This window comes from Gavialis gangeticus, unplaced genomic scaffold (assembly GCF_001723915.1).
Source record: "Gavialis gangeticus isolate Ggan-Ray unplaced genomic scaffold, GavGan_comp1, whole genome shotgun sequence".
In the NCBI taxonomy this organism is placed as follows: Eukaryota; Metazoa; Chordata; order Crocodylia; family Gavialidae; genus Gavialis; species Gavialis gangeticus.
This window is the reverse complement of record NW_017728995.1, coordinates 22,163,732-22,179,721: the sequence shown is the minus strand read 5'-3', so window position 1 is coordinate 22,179,721 and position 15,990 is coordinate 22,163,732. Positions and strand designations below refer to the sequence as shown.

The following is a 15,990-nucleotide window of genomic DNA, read 5'->3' as shown; positions in this document are numbered from 1 at the left end:
CCTAGGCACATACCTATTACCATTTCAAGCTCATACACACTATACATGCGAAAATTAGACAACAATCAGTTGTCAGTACTCACACACTGAGTACAGCTACATGGATCACCAATTCATATATCATGCACATGATGACATACATATTATTCACCAGTTCACACACATGCCACCCACCTACACATACACACAGGTGAGTTCCTAACTTGGATGGTACGGTGTGTATGTGTGTGTGCTTGGAGTACTTGGGATACCTGGGGGAAGGTTAAGGTGAGAGGGAGAGAGAAAGTGTGGGGAGTGAAAGTTGATGGAACTGGGATTAGAACTGGTAGACTAGAGAGAAGCTGGCTGAGGAACTGAGGCTTGGGGTTACTTTAGGTTAACTGATGTTAATTGATTAAAGAACAATGCCCAAAGCCTGCAGAACAGAGGAGTGATGCTGGAGAGAAGCCGGCACAGAGGCTAGGACTGAAGCCGGAGCTATGGGGGAGCCAAAAGGTAAGCAGGGAGAAGGGAAACTGGGACTGGGGGGGGAACTGGAGGGGCAAAGGGGAAACTGGGTGCTGGAGAGGGACTGCCGCGGAGCTCAGGAAGCTACGGGGGAGAGGCTGCCAGTGCTGGGAGCTGGAGAAAGGGCTCGAGCTGCTGAGAAAACCGTGGGGCAGTGCCAGGAGGGCTGGGGCTGGGTCAAGACACCTGAAGCCGGGCTGGAGGGCTCTGGGGTAGTCGGGGACAGGCCACAGGGTTGTGGGGGCCCCAGAAGGCTGGGGCAGGGGGTGTTGCTGAGAAGACTGCAGGTCCTGGAGAGGGAACTCTGGGCAGATCAGGAAGCTGGGAGGAGGGGCTCCAGGTGCTGGGAGCCAGAGAAGGGCTCTGGCTACCAGCGGGGACTGCGGGGGCTCTGGGGGGCAGCTGGAGAGTCTGTAGGGACTCATGGCAAGTGCCAGGAGCCAGAGAAGGGCTCCAGCTGGATCAGCAAGCTGGGAGGAGGGGCTCTGGGGAGCAGAGATGGAAAGTTAGGGAGAGATCGCAGAGACGGGAAGTAGGGGAACAGAAAGAGAGACAGAAAAGAAAGATTGGGGGAAGAAGGCAAGGGCAGAGAGAGAGAGAGACAGGAGGAAGATCAGAGGGGCAGAGAACAGAAACTGGAGTAAGGCTGGGAGATCATTAAGACAAAACCCAACTCAGGTTCTAAATGAACAGTGGGTTTATTGGACAGGAACAGATGGTGACATGATATCTTATTGGTTCCTTTGCACCCACACACACACACACACACACATGCACACACACAATGGCAGTAGGGGTTAAAGAGGCTTGATGCAGGGGCTGAAGTCCAGGAGGAGAGAGAGAGGGTCCAAATTGTAGGAGGATGTGTGCAAGTAATATCTACCTATCCTAGGCTGAAAATTGATCCTCGATGACCAGTTGGGGTCTCCTTCAGCTCGGTGTCGTCCAGAGGGCATTCCCACTGGGTCTGTCTTCACTGCCGTCTTTTATAGGGGCAGACCTTCTATGACTCTAGTGGCAGGGGGCCTGCCCAGGCAAGGGCCAGCCCCTGGTGTACTGAGCATGTGCACTCCTAGGTAAGGACATGCAGTTTCAGGTGTCTGTAATAGTGGGTTGGGTGGCTTCTGCAGCAGTCTTTGTCTTCCAAATCTTGAGCCAGTGAGGGTCAATGCAGGGTGGATGGTTGGGTCCTTGAGTTGATGCTTCAGTCATTCAGAGGAAGCTCTTTTTATACCTACTGCCACTGTCTCTCAAGCACCCTCATTCATCCCCATTCATTCAGGAACCAATTTACATAGGAGGGGTAAGTATGAGTCACACAGTTACAACAGAGTTACAACAGGGTATGCCCAGGCAGTGGACACAAGATAGAGACTTGATAAACAAAATGGAAACTTGACATGACTTGTGGTAACTTACATATGTAGGCCTAAATTATATAGTACCAGTACAGTAATATAGAACAGTAAAAATCCATATAAACATACTAATTATACAATATAAAACAGGAGATATCCATAATAGGGCACTTATTTAAAAAGAAGGAGAAAAAATAAATAAAACAAAAACAACTTGCTACCAAAATAAAATGCTGAAGCTTATCCTGTCTTAGTTCACTTATACTTATCTATAAGGAATAGAGAGGAGGAGGAAAAGTCAGAAATGGTTGGGGAAGGGGAGGGAATGCACTTTAAAATAAAGAAAAACTGGGGGTTTTGCTACACTGTAAGCCAACAAAGACACAGCAGAGTGGCATTTTTCTTACTTAAGATGACTCACAAGAGTACTTAAACATAAGCATATACTTAAAGATAAGCAAGAGTCACCACTGGACTTCAATTGGAATTAAATATATGCTTTAAGGTAAGCGCAGAGTGAAGTGTTACTGTATCCTATCAATAGGAGTTTTGTTATTGACTTTGGCCAGGCCAGGATTCACCCTCACTCTTATCTGTGACAGCTGTTCTAAAACAGACACTGCCTAGAATAGGAGAATGCTTGAGGCTCATTTATTTATTTTAATCTCTTTTCATTAATTTTAGTTCTGGGTTGACAGTTCTGGGCATTAAATCCCTCTGTTTATCCACAGAATATGTTCAGCATAGCAGCCCTGTAGTCTACCTGGCCTCTTATTTGTTGCAGCCTGGAAAGACTGAGCAGTTCACACTCTGTTCTCATTGAACATTTAGCCTCCCTAATAAGGCTGTGAAAGCAAAACTATAACGAAAGTGTGTGTGCACATTAGGAAAAATACTAGGACTTGTGTATTAGCTAACAGCCATCCATCCCATGGCAAATTTTGGCTATACTGACCTGGATAAAGTTTGAATTGGCAAGCTGAGAGTTTAATTAATAATTAGAGATGAGAGTTTAATTAACAATTCAGGCCCTGATTTTCACGTCAGTGCAGCACCCAGGAGCTCCCATGAAGTGGGATGATTTTTCACAAGGCTTCAATTGCCAGTAGGTTCCAGCTACTTCATGCATGTGCCCAACTGGAAATGGACCTCGTTTGGAAAAAAACAAACAAACAAGCCCTAAGTGTTTAATACTTAACTGCAGAACTATCCTTCTTGAATCCTCTTTGCACAGTTAACTGAGACCAGCTACATGTGAAGTACCTATCACACTATTAAAAGCTGCAACAACCTATACAGTTAGATCTAAAAAATGTGTATTAACTTTATAGCTGGTTGTTATCAAGCTTTAATTTCCATGTGTAGCAAGAAATCCATTGCATGATAGCAATCTGCTGGTCCTCCAGCTTCCCAGTGTGCATTGCTCCATCTCCAGTATAAGTTTTTCTGCAAAAGAACAAAGAGGAAACCACAGCCCCAGGATAGGTCTGAGCCCTTGGTTCATTCCCTGTACCCAGGAGCACTCAGCAGAAGAAATATTTCCCTCAACCCCTCATGTAAGCACAGAGCAGGGACACCCCTGCCATTCTGAAACTGAACCCAGAGGCTCCCACGCAGCAGCAAGCAGAAGAACTCCCCATCAGTTCTCCACATAAGCCCAGGGAGATGGAGACATCCTGGGCAGCAGCAAGCTTCGGAGACAGGCGATGGGGATTCCCCCATGCAGTGGCGACATGTATAGGGTGCACCCCCTGAGAATTCTGGTACATCCCCCTGACAACCAGTGTTCTCCGCTTAAGCGACAGGCAGGGGGGGCAGGCAGGAGTGCTGGTGCCCCCCTAAAAGTACCAGCCAGGGAGTGGGCTGCAGGGGACCCTCAGGGGACCCTCCCCATGGTCAGTGCAATTGGTCGTGGGGGGACCCCTCGCCCCGGTTGCTGACTGGCCACTGGGGGGGGGGGCAAGTGCCCCTCTGACTCAGGAGGCCCCAGTCACCACTTGAGTTTTGTTTAGGAGTTGCAGGCCACACACACACAGGGGCGCAAGACCCCACAGTTTTCCCTGCACCCCCTCCCCCGGCTCAAGTCCCTGGTGTGTGGTTGAGTCAGGCAGGAGATATATCGGCTACACCCACATGGCCCAAAGCAGCACACAGGAATACAGTGCAGCACTAGCTCAGAGCTGTGAGATATCTGGGCTAGGCCAGTGCCACACTATGTTCCCCCCTTCTGAGCACTGTGTACCTCCTCCCCAAGTCCCTGGCAAATGGCCAGGTTGGTGTCACACTGTTCCATATGCCACTTTGGGCCACATGGGAACAACTGGAGCAGTTGTCCTGCCTAACCCAGCCATGTACCAGGGATTCAAGGTCAGGCAGGAGCTGCGCCAACCCCTCCAGCTGTGCCTACATGGTGCAGCCCAAAGCACTGCATAGTAACACAGCGTGGCACTGTACTAGCAGCCACGATGCCCCTACTAAGTTCCAGTCTGACAGGGCTTGGATAACCCACAGCTCCTGGCTTTCTTTCTCCTGCCAGTGGGGAGAACTATGCCGGAGCTTCAATTCTTGGTCTGCAAATGGCCACAGGGCCAGAGCTGTATGCAGACAGCCTCTCCAGGCTGAAAATTGGCTAGGACCTTGGTGCTCCCTGCCTTGAAGTGGTTGGGCAGGGGCAGGCAGTGGTTGGGCAGGGTGAACCAGGCCAGGGAGAGGAGTGGCTGCCTAGTCACTGGAGCTTCTGCTGTAGCCAGCGATAGGCACAGTAAGGGGAGAAGGGCAAGAGATGCTGAGAGCCAGGGCAGCCACAGGCCGGATACAGTTCTCCTTCAGAGGAGCAGCCACAGGCCAGACAGAAATCATTTGCGGGGCTGAATCTGGTCCATGGGCCATATTTTGCACATCCCAGGTCTACAGCCACCCTGTCTAAGATTCTTTAAGTATATTCAGACGTCACACATAACTAGAAAGAAAAAAAAGCAATGCAGTGAGACTGGAATGGGAGGATGTGAAGTGAGGACAGAATTACATTCTTCAGTGAGGTCGCAGGAATGATTTCCAGATTCAATGCCATACTGTACATGGATCCATCCAAAATATTTCATTAGTAACAGAATAAATGTCAGGATGACCTGGGGAAAGTTATAGCTATAAAAGAGAGGGATGAAATGTGGCTAACAGTTCATAAATCAGTTAGAAAAGTGAAAATAAAAATTGTAAGTTTTAACCTGCTGTATTCTGGATTTATCAAACCTCCCATCTGCTTTCACTTAGATATTTTGCCTTTGCACCCATATTAAAGGGAAACTGCTACATGTAGCTTTCTCTTTATCATCTGTCAAATGAAAAAAAATGTACATATCTGTAATTTACTGCAATATTCCTGAATCTCATTAATACTCGTGTAAATATGGAAATAAATAAAAATGTCCCCAAAAGTGTCTCAAAGCTGAGGTAATGACTTCTCTGGAGCTGTTAAGTTTCATCACATCCATACATTTAGGCTTCACACAGTAGATGGGCTTTTTACGGAAACATATTAAATTACCTGATAGTCTATTATGGCTTCTTTTCATCAATAAGTCAATAATCTGCATTTTTAAGCATCTCTAGATATGCACTGACACAATAGACTGTATCCATCCCAAGTCCTTTTTGGCCATTAGGCCACTAAAATGAATTCTTAAAAGCCATTAAGTATGGATTTAACAGAACAAATAGAATGAATCTCTAGCATGTCAATGCTGTTAAAGTCACACCATTTAAAACCTCCTCAGTGGGTAATTTAATAATGTGTGCATCAAAAGCCATCAACTCTGTATTTATGTGATAGACTGAGGATTCCAGCTCCAAAAAGCATTATAACTTGTGGTAAGTATTATTACTCTGAATAGTCCTTCTTTGAGTCCATTCAAGTACCCACAAGAATACCTCCAAGAATAAACATTTATATGTCTTCACAAATTTATGGCCTGATATTTGTATTACTGGCTCTGCTTTGGACTCGCATGTAACCATGGGCACATCTTTTGGCTGTTCTGTGCTTCAGTTCCCCTATCTGCGACTTGGAGCCAATAAAAATAGTCACATGGCTATGATGCACTATTCTAGTCTATATTTGTAAAGCATTGGGTTGCAAGATACTATGGAAAAGGCAAGGCATTAGTACTCATATTATCATTTTTACTGCACAGCTGTTTCATTAGTTAATTCTGTCACTAACCAATAGTGGGGAAAAAAGTAGTGGTGGTACTATCAAAGAAAGCAATATAGTCCTGTTGGGAAGATGATTCATCTTCTAAGTCTATGGCTGAGCAGAGTATTTGCAGAGAGTGCTTTTTTGTTGTTGCTGTTGAAATTGACCTGTTTTTCTGATCAAAAAATGTTTTGTGAAATTGGAGCAATTTTTATGACAATTTTTATAACAACATTTCACACAAATGTTTTCCCCTCGTCCATTAGAATGTAAGGGGACAGGGCAGGGTGGAATTGGCTCGTTGTAATAGGGTTTTCACGTGGCTAGCAGAATCCTTGGGTTGTGGTTAGTCACGCTGTACTGATTCTCCAGGCCTTGTTACATGGTAGTTTTGGGCAGCTCCTAGAGCCTGAACTATCTGCATATTGCCACCTGAAACTAGTTTTAAGCACTTATTAGGCAGCTCAAAGTAATGCCACTCCAGGGTAGCACTCTCTCTTGATCTGTGTTACTCAGGCTTGGCTCCCTGCCCACCCCTCCCATGTTACACTAAGGTGCAGACACTCTAGGTTGTATCTTAGTGTGATCACCCCCCACCTAAATCAGGGCTACTGCTCCCAACCACCCTCTCCAGCACCCGATTCCCACTCACTGCCTTCCCCCCATCACTTACTTGTGGCTACCCGCACTGTCCATCCCAGAGGAGCAGGCAGGGAAGGGTAACTTCCCTGAGGGGAGGAATTTGTATCTTTCAGTCCTCCAGGTCCCTGCTGGCTGGAAGTTTGACTGCTCCAAGGGAAGTTAGCACTAGCAGGGTGCATCTACACCACTTGAACCATGGGCGCTTGGTGCCTCCCAAGTCTAGGCATGACCAGGGGGGAGGGGGATAGGCTGCATGCCAGCGGCCAGCTGGCAACCAGTTATGGAAGTACCGGCACTTCCACATGTGGCACAGCAGCGGCAGAGCCAATTTTAGGTGGGGCACAAGTGCTCTCTGTGCCCCCCTACCAGCTGGAGCGCCTGCCGTCAAGAGGGGCACCAGCACTCTGGAGGAGGGGCATGTGCCCCCCCACATGCTCCCCTACACATCGCCTATGATTTGAATGTGTGCCCAGGATCAATAAACTCCAGAGCTTATTGCTGTTAAAACATGCACCCGGGACTGCAGTATGTTGAGCTGGAGTGGAGCAGCTGGCACGGGGCTCGGGGGAGGTGGTCAGCCTGCCAGCTCAGGGAGGCTCCCCCTGGCTCAATGTGTTGCAGAGGGGCTGGCTGGGCACGAGGGTGCTTCAGTACAGGGTTAGCTGGCAGGCAGCTCCCACACTGAAGAACCCTTGCGCTCCAGACAGCTGGGGCAGTGTCTACACATGTACTGCTGCAAGGTATTTTACTCTGTAGCAGGACAGTACTTATATTTACAAGTACTAACCTGCTGCAGAGTAAACTAGTTTACTCCAGCTTAATGGGGGGCACACGTAGACGCCAAAGTCTACTGCACAGCAAGTGTCTTGTGTAGATGCACCCACAACGATCAACATTTGAGCAGCACACTGCGTAATGTGCAAAGCCCTCGGTCTAATCAGTTGATCACAACCAGCCAATAAAGAAGCTTTTTTGATCTAAAGGACTGGCGGTAGGATTGTCTGTCAGTCAGCACTGCAATTGGAAGAACAAAGGGACCCAAAAGAATGAAAAAATAACTTACAAACAAGTAACCGAAAAAAAAAAAAATCAACTGCTAGGCTTTGCATTTTACATGTAGGGACCAGCATGCCGTTTGCTGCTATAGGAACCACTTTACCACTCCTGCTCTTCCTACCATATTGCCTGTGTTTATATTATCTGAAATCAAGATCACCAGGTAAGCTCCTCAAACTAGGAAACTGCCTTAGTGTTTGAGATGCATTTCTCAGGTGCAGAGTCCCTTGGTGTTGTATAGTATCAGTGCTGGGTATTTTAGCTTTGCTTTGTGCACAAAGCATTCATGTAGGTCTGTATTTTTATGATAAGGACTGATAAATCTTTTCTTAAATTTCACAAAATGGCATAATATAACATAACACAGGCTGTGCATTTTATATTGATTTTTTTAGTCTCCCCCTTTACTATTTTTTTACTTTTTGGAAGTTACCAAGGTGTCTGTGGTGTATATTATAAAAGCAAGACCTAAGAAAACTAATAGGAAAAAATAAAGTGTACAAGCTAACACTGGTTCATATTCTTTGCTCCTTTTCCTCTTAACCGCACCAATAAATCTGGCAAAAAAAAAGGGCATCCTGCTGTATGATGCTTGGGATATATGTACGCTTGGAGCTTGCCCAGTGCGTGTCATCCTTTATAGCAGTGGTGAAAAGGTAGATCCAAGAACTGCGCACAACACTATGGAAAATATTTTACAAGAAATTTTTGTAGTTGCCTTCAGCAGTAGGATGCTTCAGTTTCACGTTTTCATTTTCCCCTCAACTCCACTGAGTTCCACAACAGCAGGGGGGGCTGGACCCAATGATCTCGCAAGGCCCCTTCTGTCCTTAAACTTCTGTGAATCTGTGAACTCTTTTTAAAGGCAAGGAGAGATTCTTCAGGAACAGCCCAATTTCAGCAACTGGGTCATTTGGCGCTATTTGGCATTTGCAAGAATCAGGTGAAAACCTCAAGATTTTTAAAAGACAGGGCTAAATCCTGAGTTCGGATAAAATGGCACCGCTCCATTGACTTCAGCTGACTTAAACCAGCTGAAGATTTCACCCATACCATACTTTTATCAATATCCTTACCATAAATTTGGGGTAAATACTATTAGTAGAGGAAAGAGCGTGGCTTTAGAACGCAGTTGCTGTACATGCTCGCTTTCTTGTCGCACCAGCAAGCTCCCTTGCACAGTGAACTCTGCGGAAGACTAAGCTAATCCGTGCCAGCAACAGTCTCCAATCTTGTACTATATTCATAGTTCGTCTCGCACCTCAAAGCTGTTAGCAAAGCCCTGAGTGAATTCATCATAAAAGTAGTGTGTTACCATAAGCTAGAAAAGGATTTTCAAAGAATTGTGCTACCAGCCGATAAAGGATTTTGGAGACTGTAAATCTTGCATTATTTATGTAATACACAGTATGTGAGAGGATGGGCTGACATATTGCTCAGTGCAGGAAGAGGCTGTAATGAATTTTTCAGCTTCACATAGAGACAAGAAATAATGGAGACATTCAGCTAATAAACGATTCACCACCAAAAGCCAATGTCTGCTATGACTGGCAGCATAAGCCCACAATTAATAAACTATGAAAATAAAACTCTAATTCAATGCAGGTTTAAGGTAAAGGTGAAAGACGGGGAATACAAACAAAATAAAGAACTTGACCTTATACCAGCTTCAGAGATAAAATCCCCACTGAGGTCATTAGGAGCCCTGAAGACGGTGGGATACAGGCCCAGCCACTAGGTATTCAGAAGAGACAAGCTCAGGCAGTTGCTGACTTAAGCTGTCAGCAATCCTCCTTCCAGTCTCAGCAGGTACTTCCAGTTCTCCTGTTTTCCAGCTTCTCCAAGCAAATTGTTTGAGATGTATCATGTTGGAAACTTTCAAAGAAGAATTATGTTTCACAAAAAAAAAACGTGGAGGTTTTGGCATACCAGATAAAACTGGCAAAGACCTTTCCAAATGTTTCTTGGGGAAGGATAACACTAAAGAGCTAAATAGTCAGGTCAGCAGTCACAGGTCAGCCTAATTCACAGTACGGACTTGAACCTCAGTCACCCTTATGACAGGGGAGTGGCCTGCCAGCCACATGTTCTGGGGCAGGGTTCTCCTTTTCCCTGAACCTAAGAAAGTCAGAAATCTGGAGTTGTTACTAAACACAACAGTCACATCCAGAGGTAAGCAAAGGGTCCAAAAGTGGTTTAAGGAGGAGAAAGGAAAGAAGCCTTCAGTGTTCACACAAAAATTTCTTGTAAAATATTTTCCATAGTGTTGTGCATAGTTCTTGGATCTACCGTTTCACCACTGCTATAAAGGATGACACGCACTGGGCAAGCTCCAAGCATACATATATCTCAAGCATCATACAGCAGGATGCCCTTTTTTTTGTTTGTTTGTTTGTTTGCCAGATTTATTGCTGCAGTTAAAAGGAAAAGGAGCAAAGAATATGAACCAGTGTTAGCTTGTACACTTTATTTTTTCCTATTAGTTTTCTTAGGTCTTGCTTTTATAATATACACCACAGACACCTTGGTAACTTCCAAAAAGTAAAAAAATAGTAGAGGGGGAGACTAAAAAAAAATCAATATAAAATGCACAACCTGTGTTATGTTATATTATGCCGTTTTGTGAAATTTAAGAAAAGATTTATCATAAAAATACAGACCTGCATGAATGCTTTGTGCACAAACCAAAGCTAAAATACCCAGGACTGATACTATACAACACCAAGGGACTCTGCACCTTAGAAATGCATCTCAAATGCTAATGTCCTTGAAATTAGATTTTTCCTATCATTAGCAAAGAAAACTTGGAAACATTCACTGCATTTACTCATTTGACATGTGCAAAAATTGGAGTATACTAGGAACAAGTGACCTTAGCTGGTGACCAGGCAGCATGAATGGGAAGCTTGAATTCATTCAGAGCTCCACGGAAGCCAACAAGGCTCCAAATTAATGGAAGCCACCATCATGTTCATCACTGCAGGCTTGAGTCCTTTACACACAGTAATCTAGAGGCAGGAGAAGAGGAAAGGACAAATACACTGAATACAGAGTCTTGTGGATGGATCATGGTGTGATAAGGAACTGCCAGGTTCAGACCCAAGGGCTGATATATTAATTGCTCTGAGCCAGTCCCTTCGCCTCCTGATCTATAAAGGTTCCCTCATGCAAAATGCAAGAGTGAATTATTCTATAGAATGAGCTCAAACCATCAACTCTCTCTCTTCTGCTTAAAGGTGCTTAAGTTTTATTACACAAATCAAACATCCAGAAGAGTGAGGAAAGTTTGAAACACACACTTGAAGCGCCCTCCTTTTGATCTCCAAAGGGCTACATTTTTCTTTATAAAAAGGTGCGCAAAAACTATTTAACTGTCACTTAACTAAAAACCTTTCAAATAACTTTTATTTAAAGCTAAACAAATTTCACTTTTTAAATAAACATTTAAATAACTTAATTGTGCAATATATTTTGAGATGTGTTTGAGATGGCAGCTGTTGGTTACTATGACCCTGGGCAGGGCTTATGTAGGATAGGCAGGACTTTGCTAGAGCCTTCAAAACCTGTATTTGTCTCCCCAGGAGACAAAGGCAAAGAAAGCGAGACAGAAAAAAGAAAGGAACAGGAAGCATCCAGAGGGATGAGAGATCATTTCAATTCCACCAAAGTAGAGTAGACAACTGCAGATTACATATACGTTTCCACTAGAAGAGATTGCCTTTAACTTAGTCTGAAAACTCCACTGTAAATGTGGTGAATACTTTAGGACACAAGTCTTTCTTCATTGTACAACCAAGTATAGAAGCGAGTCTGGGAACATATGAAGCTAACCTGCCCTTCAGGAAGGAAATGGATTTCTTAACATGAATTCACTGCTGGTCAGTGAAATTTAATTGCAGGAATCCTTTGCTGGAATGGGAGGATTTTAAGACTGCGATGTTGACTGTAATCCATATTTGCAGTCAGGAGAAAGCAAGAACACTGCCATGCAGCTGAACAAGAACGACTCAGAGCACCACAGGGGCTCTTGAAATCTCTGAACTTTCATGCATTATTATTTTTTTGGCCTCAGAATGTGCTGGTCTGTGTAAATAGGACACAGCAAATAGCACAGCAAAGCACTGATTGCTTGGCACTGTTTATGCACTCCCCAGGTGGAACTTGTTCCTTCCTATCTTTGTACAGCACTGTACTAATTTCACAAATATGCTAAACTACAGAGAAACAAGGAATGAGAAGTGTGTATTTTTGCTGTTGTTTTGTAGGTTGGAAATGTAAGAGTACAGGGCATGGATTCTCTTTTCAGGGGTTTAGAGGGTCTTAAATTGCACTGAAAGACAAGCCAAGGATAAAACAAATGCAAGAGTGATTCTCCTCCTCGCTTCCTCAGGTACGTATCAGTGCAGGTCTGCTGATTTCAATAACATTGTCTTTGCAACCATGTCAATAAGGAAAGGGAGAGAGTTGTAGCATTCAGGAGAATCTTCATGAAGAGTTACTGAATAAGAGAAACAATAAACAGGTACAATTTTAATCCTGTAGAACTGGGAGGGAGTACTGTACTTCCAACTGTACTGATTTATAATGGCCTAATTTTGCTTTGCAAAGTAGCAAGCAAGCTCTGGAGAGGTGGATGAAGCAGTTTATTAATGCTGACAGTAAATTATCAGTAAAGCCATGAATATGATCTAGGATACCTGATGCCCATCCCAATGTTCAGACCACTAGATTCACCTCTCACATTTACTCCACGCTGTTTTGGAACACAAGGCCCAGAATCTATGGCCATGTGGCAGTCCCACAGCCTTGGGGCCTTCAGCCAGAGGAAGCCTGCAGGGAGGTTTTGCCCCAGACCTGGAGAGCCCTGGAAGCCCAGCAGCTGTTGAGTAAAATTAATTCTCATCCACTTCATTGTTCCTTTTGCCAAGAATGTGAACTTCACTCAGCAGCTCTAAGTTCTTGAAAGCATTTTTTTGCCAGATATGCTGTGTTTCAGTGTCTCCTATGTACCATTTTCGAAATTCCTAGTTTGTGAGAAGTTTTTGTTTTGGGTCCAGTTTGGCCTGACACCAATACATTCTTATAAATTTCTGGCAAAGTGGAGACCTTGCATTTGGCCACCTCTAATGTTAAAGCAACTAAAGGAAAAACATAAAATAGGAGATGCACTTAATGGAGTATGCAAGAGCATTCCTTTGTTACTGATACATCCATTCCTTCTATCCCTTTTGGCACCAGCTACCCTCACTCTGTACTGGGGCAAGCTGCATATAAGCAGGTCACTAACCCTACTGCCTTAGGAAAGTCTGTCTACACTAGTTTCACATTCTCCAACCAGCTCCTTCTGAACAGAGCAATCTTACTTCCACAACAAACAGGCAGGCAAGTCAACCCCAACCCAATCTTTCAGACATCAAGGGGGGGGGGGGGGGTCAGTCCTTACTCTGCACCACCCCCATAACACATCAACCTACCTTCCTCTCCTCCAGCACTCCTGGAGTTCATAAATCTCCTCCTCATTAGCAGGTTATGAGTGCCAGCTGGCCCCAGCCTCCCAGCCAGGCAAATTTATCTCCTGACCAGCTACAGCTGGGTTCCAAGCTTAACGGCCAGACAGCTCTTTCCCCTAGGCTACTAGTTGTACCCTATTTACACTCAACATGCAAGTCAGGTTGCCCTAGAGAGTTCAGTGGGATTTACAGTCCGACTCCTAAATGTCTAGATCCATTTTGCCCAATAAGCAGACAGATAGGGTCAAGAGGAGCAATAATTGAAGGAATCAGCAAAAGAGCCAAGCAGGGTGAGCAGTGGCAGGCTTCAGGGGGATCAGATTCAGATGGGGGACAAAGCAGCAGCAGTAGCATAAATTGAACGTAATGGCCAAGTGCAGATGGTTAAAAAGCCTGAGGTTGATTTGATTCAATCTTTGCAGGTTAGTCTCAGCTCTTTCCTGATAAACAACTGAACAGACATTCACTTTTGATTCTGGAAATGCAGCTGTGTACCTGCAGTGGTCCAGGCCAGAAGCAGGGGTATAACTAGAGCATGCCTCCCCACAAAACTGGAGCAGATGGTTTGGGGCAAGTTTCGCTGCCCCTCTCTGCAAGGAGGGGAGGTGCAAAGCATCCTGAGATGCTGGGGGACTATAAATTAACTATAATCTAGAAGGAATCTGAGACGGTAGTTCAATAAACCAATGTAACTTAAATCAGCTAAGTCTGATACTACATCCATCTGGGTTTATCTTAAATTGGCTTCGGCCATTTTGAAAGCAGTTTACGTGCATTGAACTTCTGTTGTGTTACACACTTGAACCAGTTTCCAATTATTCACACCAGTTTATGTGTAATTTCTGTTCCTAGCCAATAGATTAGAGTCTCCCACTTACACTGGACACGTGTTTGTGACAGAGAGGTAGGACACCCAACCCTACTTTCCTATGCTGGCCTTGGCTTCAGAGTGAGAGAGAATAGATAATCTCAGGACAATCCAAACCATTTAACTCAATAATGCTATAGATTTAAAAGGATACTGCCAGGGGGAGCGGGGAAACGGTTATGTTTTGTTCTATGTCCTGCTCTGTGGATAATATCTAGACAATTTTTTTTTTATTGTTTAAAAACAACATGGAGCAATTGTTAAGGTTAAAAAAAAAAAATCTTCCAGCCTGTCAAAGCAGGGAATTCTTAATGACTTCCACTTTACTTCTTAATTCCAGTTGATCTTGTTGGGAGTTTGCTGCATAAGGCATGTGCTAAAGGATTAGGTCCCGAGGGCTGGTAAGAGTTCTCATTGTCAGCCGGACAGTTCTATGCTGACAGCACTACCATTTCTGGCTTATCTCAAGATTTGCCTGGTGTCCACATGCACAGTGACCATGAGTTCACTTTCAAAACATTTCAGTGGTACAACCACTAACATTTTGCCGTAAGGTTCAGTTATAATTTCAGGTATAAATTACTTGGTTGTAATAATGAGTGTAATTATCTTTTTATTATCTTGGCTGCTTCATTAAAAGTAGTCTGCATTGTGCCTGCTACCTTTATCTTCATTTACTGCAAATGAAGGCTCATGCATTTTTATTTTGTCAATTGCTGATCTTTCTGTAAAAATCAAGGTTTTACAGACAGTTTTCTTCCCCTGACTATTTTATACTTTTGATATCTTTTTAAGTCTAACTCAATTTTCCTCACTTTTGGAAGGCCTTTGAGACTCAAATAATTGAAGCTATTACTGTCTGCATGGGAGTACATTTTAGTTGCTCTTGGAAAAAAATGTAAATCCTTATATAAAGGCTAACTACATTTTTTTTTACCTTGAGTAAAAACCTTATTTTAAGATTTATGAAATGCATTTTCTAACATAAGCCTAAGATAGGACCAGAAGAAAAAAAGTATGTATATTCTTGTTCCAAAATGCAAAACCTTCCTATACAAAAGAAAACCAGAGAGAATTCCTCTTTACGGAGCTCAACTTGGGAGAATAGGAAAGTACGCGAAAAGCTATATAGTATTACAGCACTAACAATACGTGCAGCTGGCATGGTGCAGCGCTCAGTTTATATTGTTAGCCATAAAATATCAGTTCTCAGCTCATTACATCTTTGTTATCTTGCTAGATGAGTTCAGCGAAAGTGAGCCTGTCCATTTTTACAAATAAAGGGGAATTGTGAAAGGATATACATGTTTTCTTTAAGCCTACACACTAAAGACCTCTGCAGTTACGGTGTTTTCACCACCTATAGTTTTGTGCTTACTACAGTTGACCAAATACTGTCATTTTGTCTGCAAATACCAACAAATTCACTTCTCATTGTGCTTGCTTTCCATGATCATCAACCAACTCTGAAGAAAGCAAATCTCAAACTTAATGTCTGTGCATATATGCGCCAATTCATAGATGTCATAGACATTAGGGCTGGAAGGGACCTTGGAAGATTATCGAGTCCAGCCCCCTGCCCCATGGGGCAGGAAGTCAGCTTGGGTCAAAGGATCCCAGCAAGATAAGCATCCAAATGTTCATGATCAAGCTACATTCATGCCTGTTACAGTCATTAAATACGCAAATATTAACATATAAAGAGTGCCACCTAGTGGGACAGGAAAATATGCAGCACTTTTATACATTTGTATAAATGAATAAAGTTATTGTTGTCCATAGCTCTTAATACAAGCCCAATGAGAGGGTAAGAGCAATCCCACATGATTTTTATGACTAATCAAAGCTAAGAGCACA

The 15,990-nt window shown here is 43.9% G+C and overlaps 1 long non-coding RNA gene across 1 annotated transcript; it reads left to right on the top strand.

Moving 5' to 3' along the window:
* The first annotated feature begins 375 nt into the window (after window positions 1-375).
* On the top strand, window positions 376-15,699 carry LOC109287823. Its single transcript, XR_002094966.1, has 3 exons — window positions 376-495; window positions 12,021-12,145; window positions 15,606-15,699. It is a non-coding gene; the product is annotated as an uncharacterized LOC109287823 (long non-coding RNA).
* The last annotated feature ends 291 nt before the right edge of the window (window positions 15,700-15,990 follow it).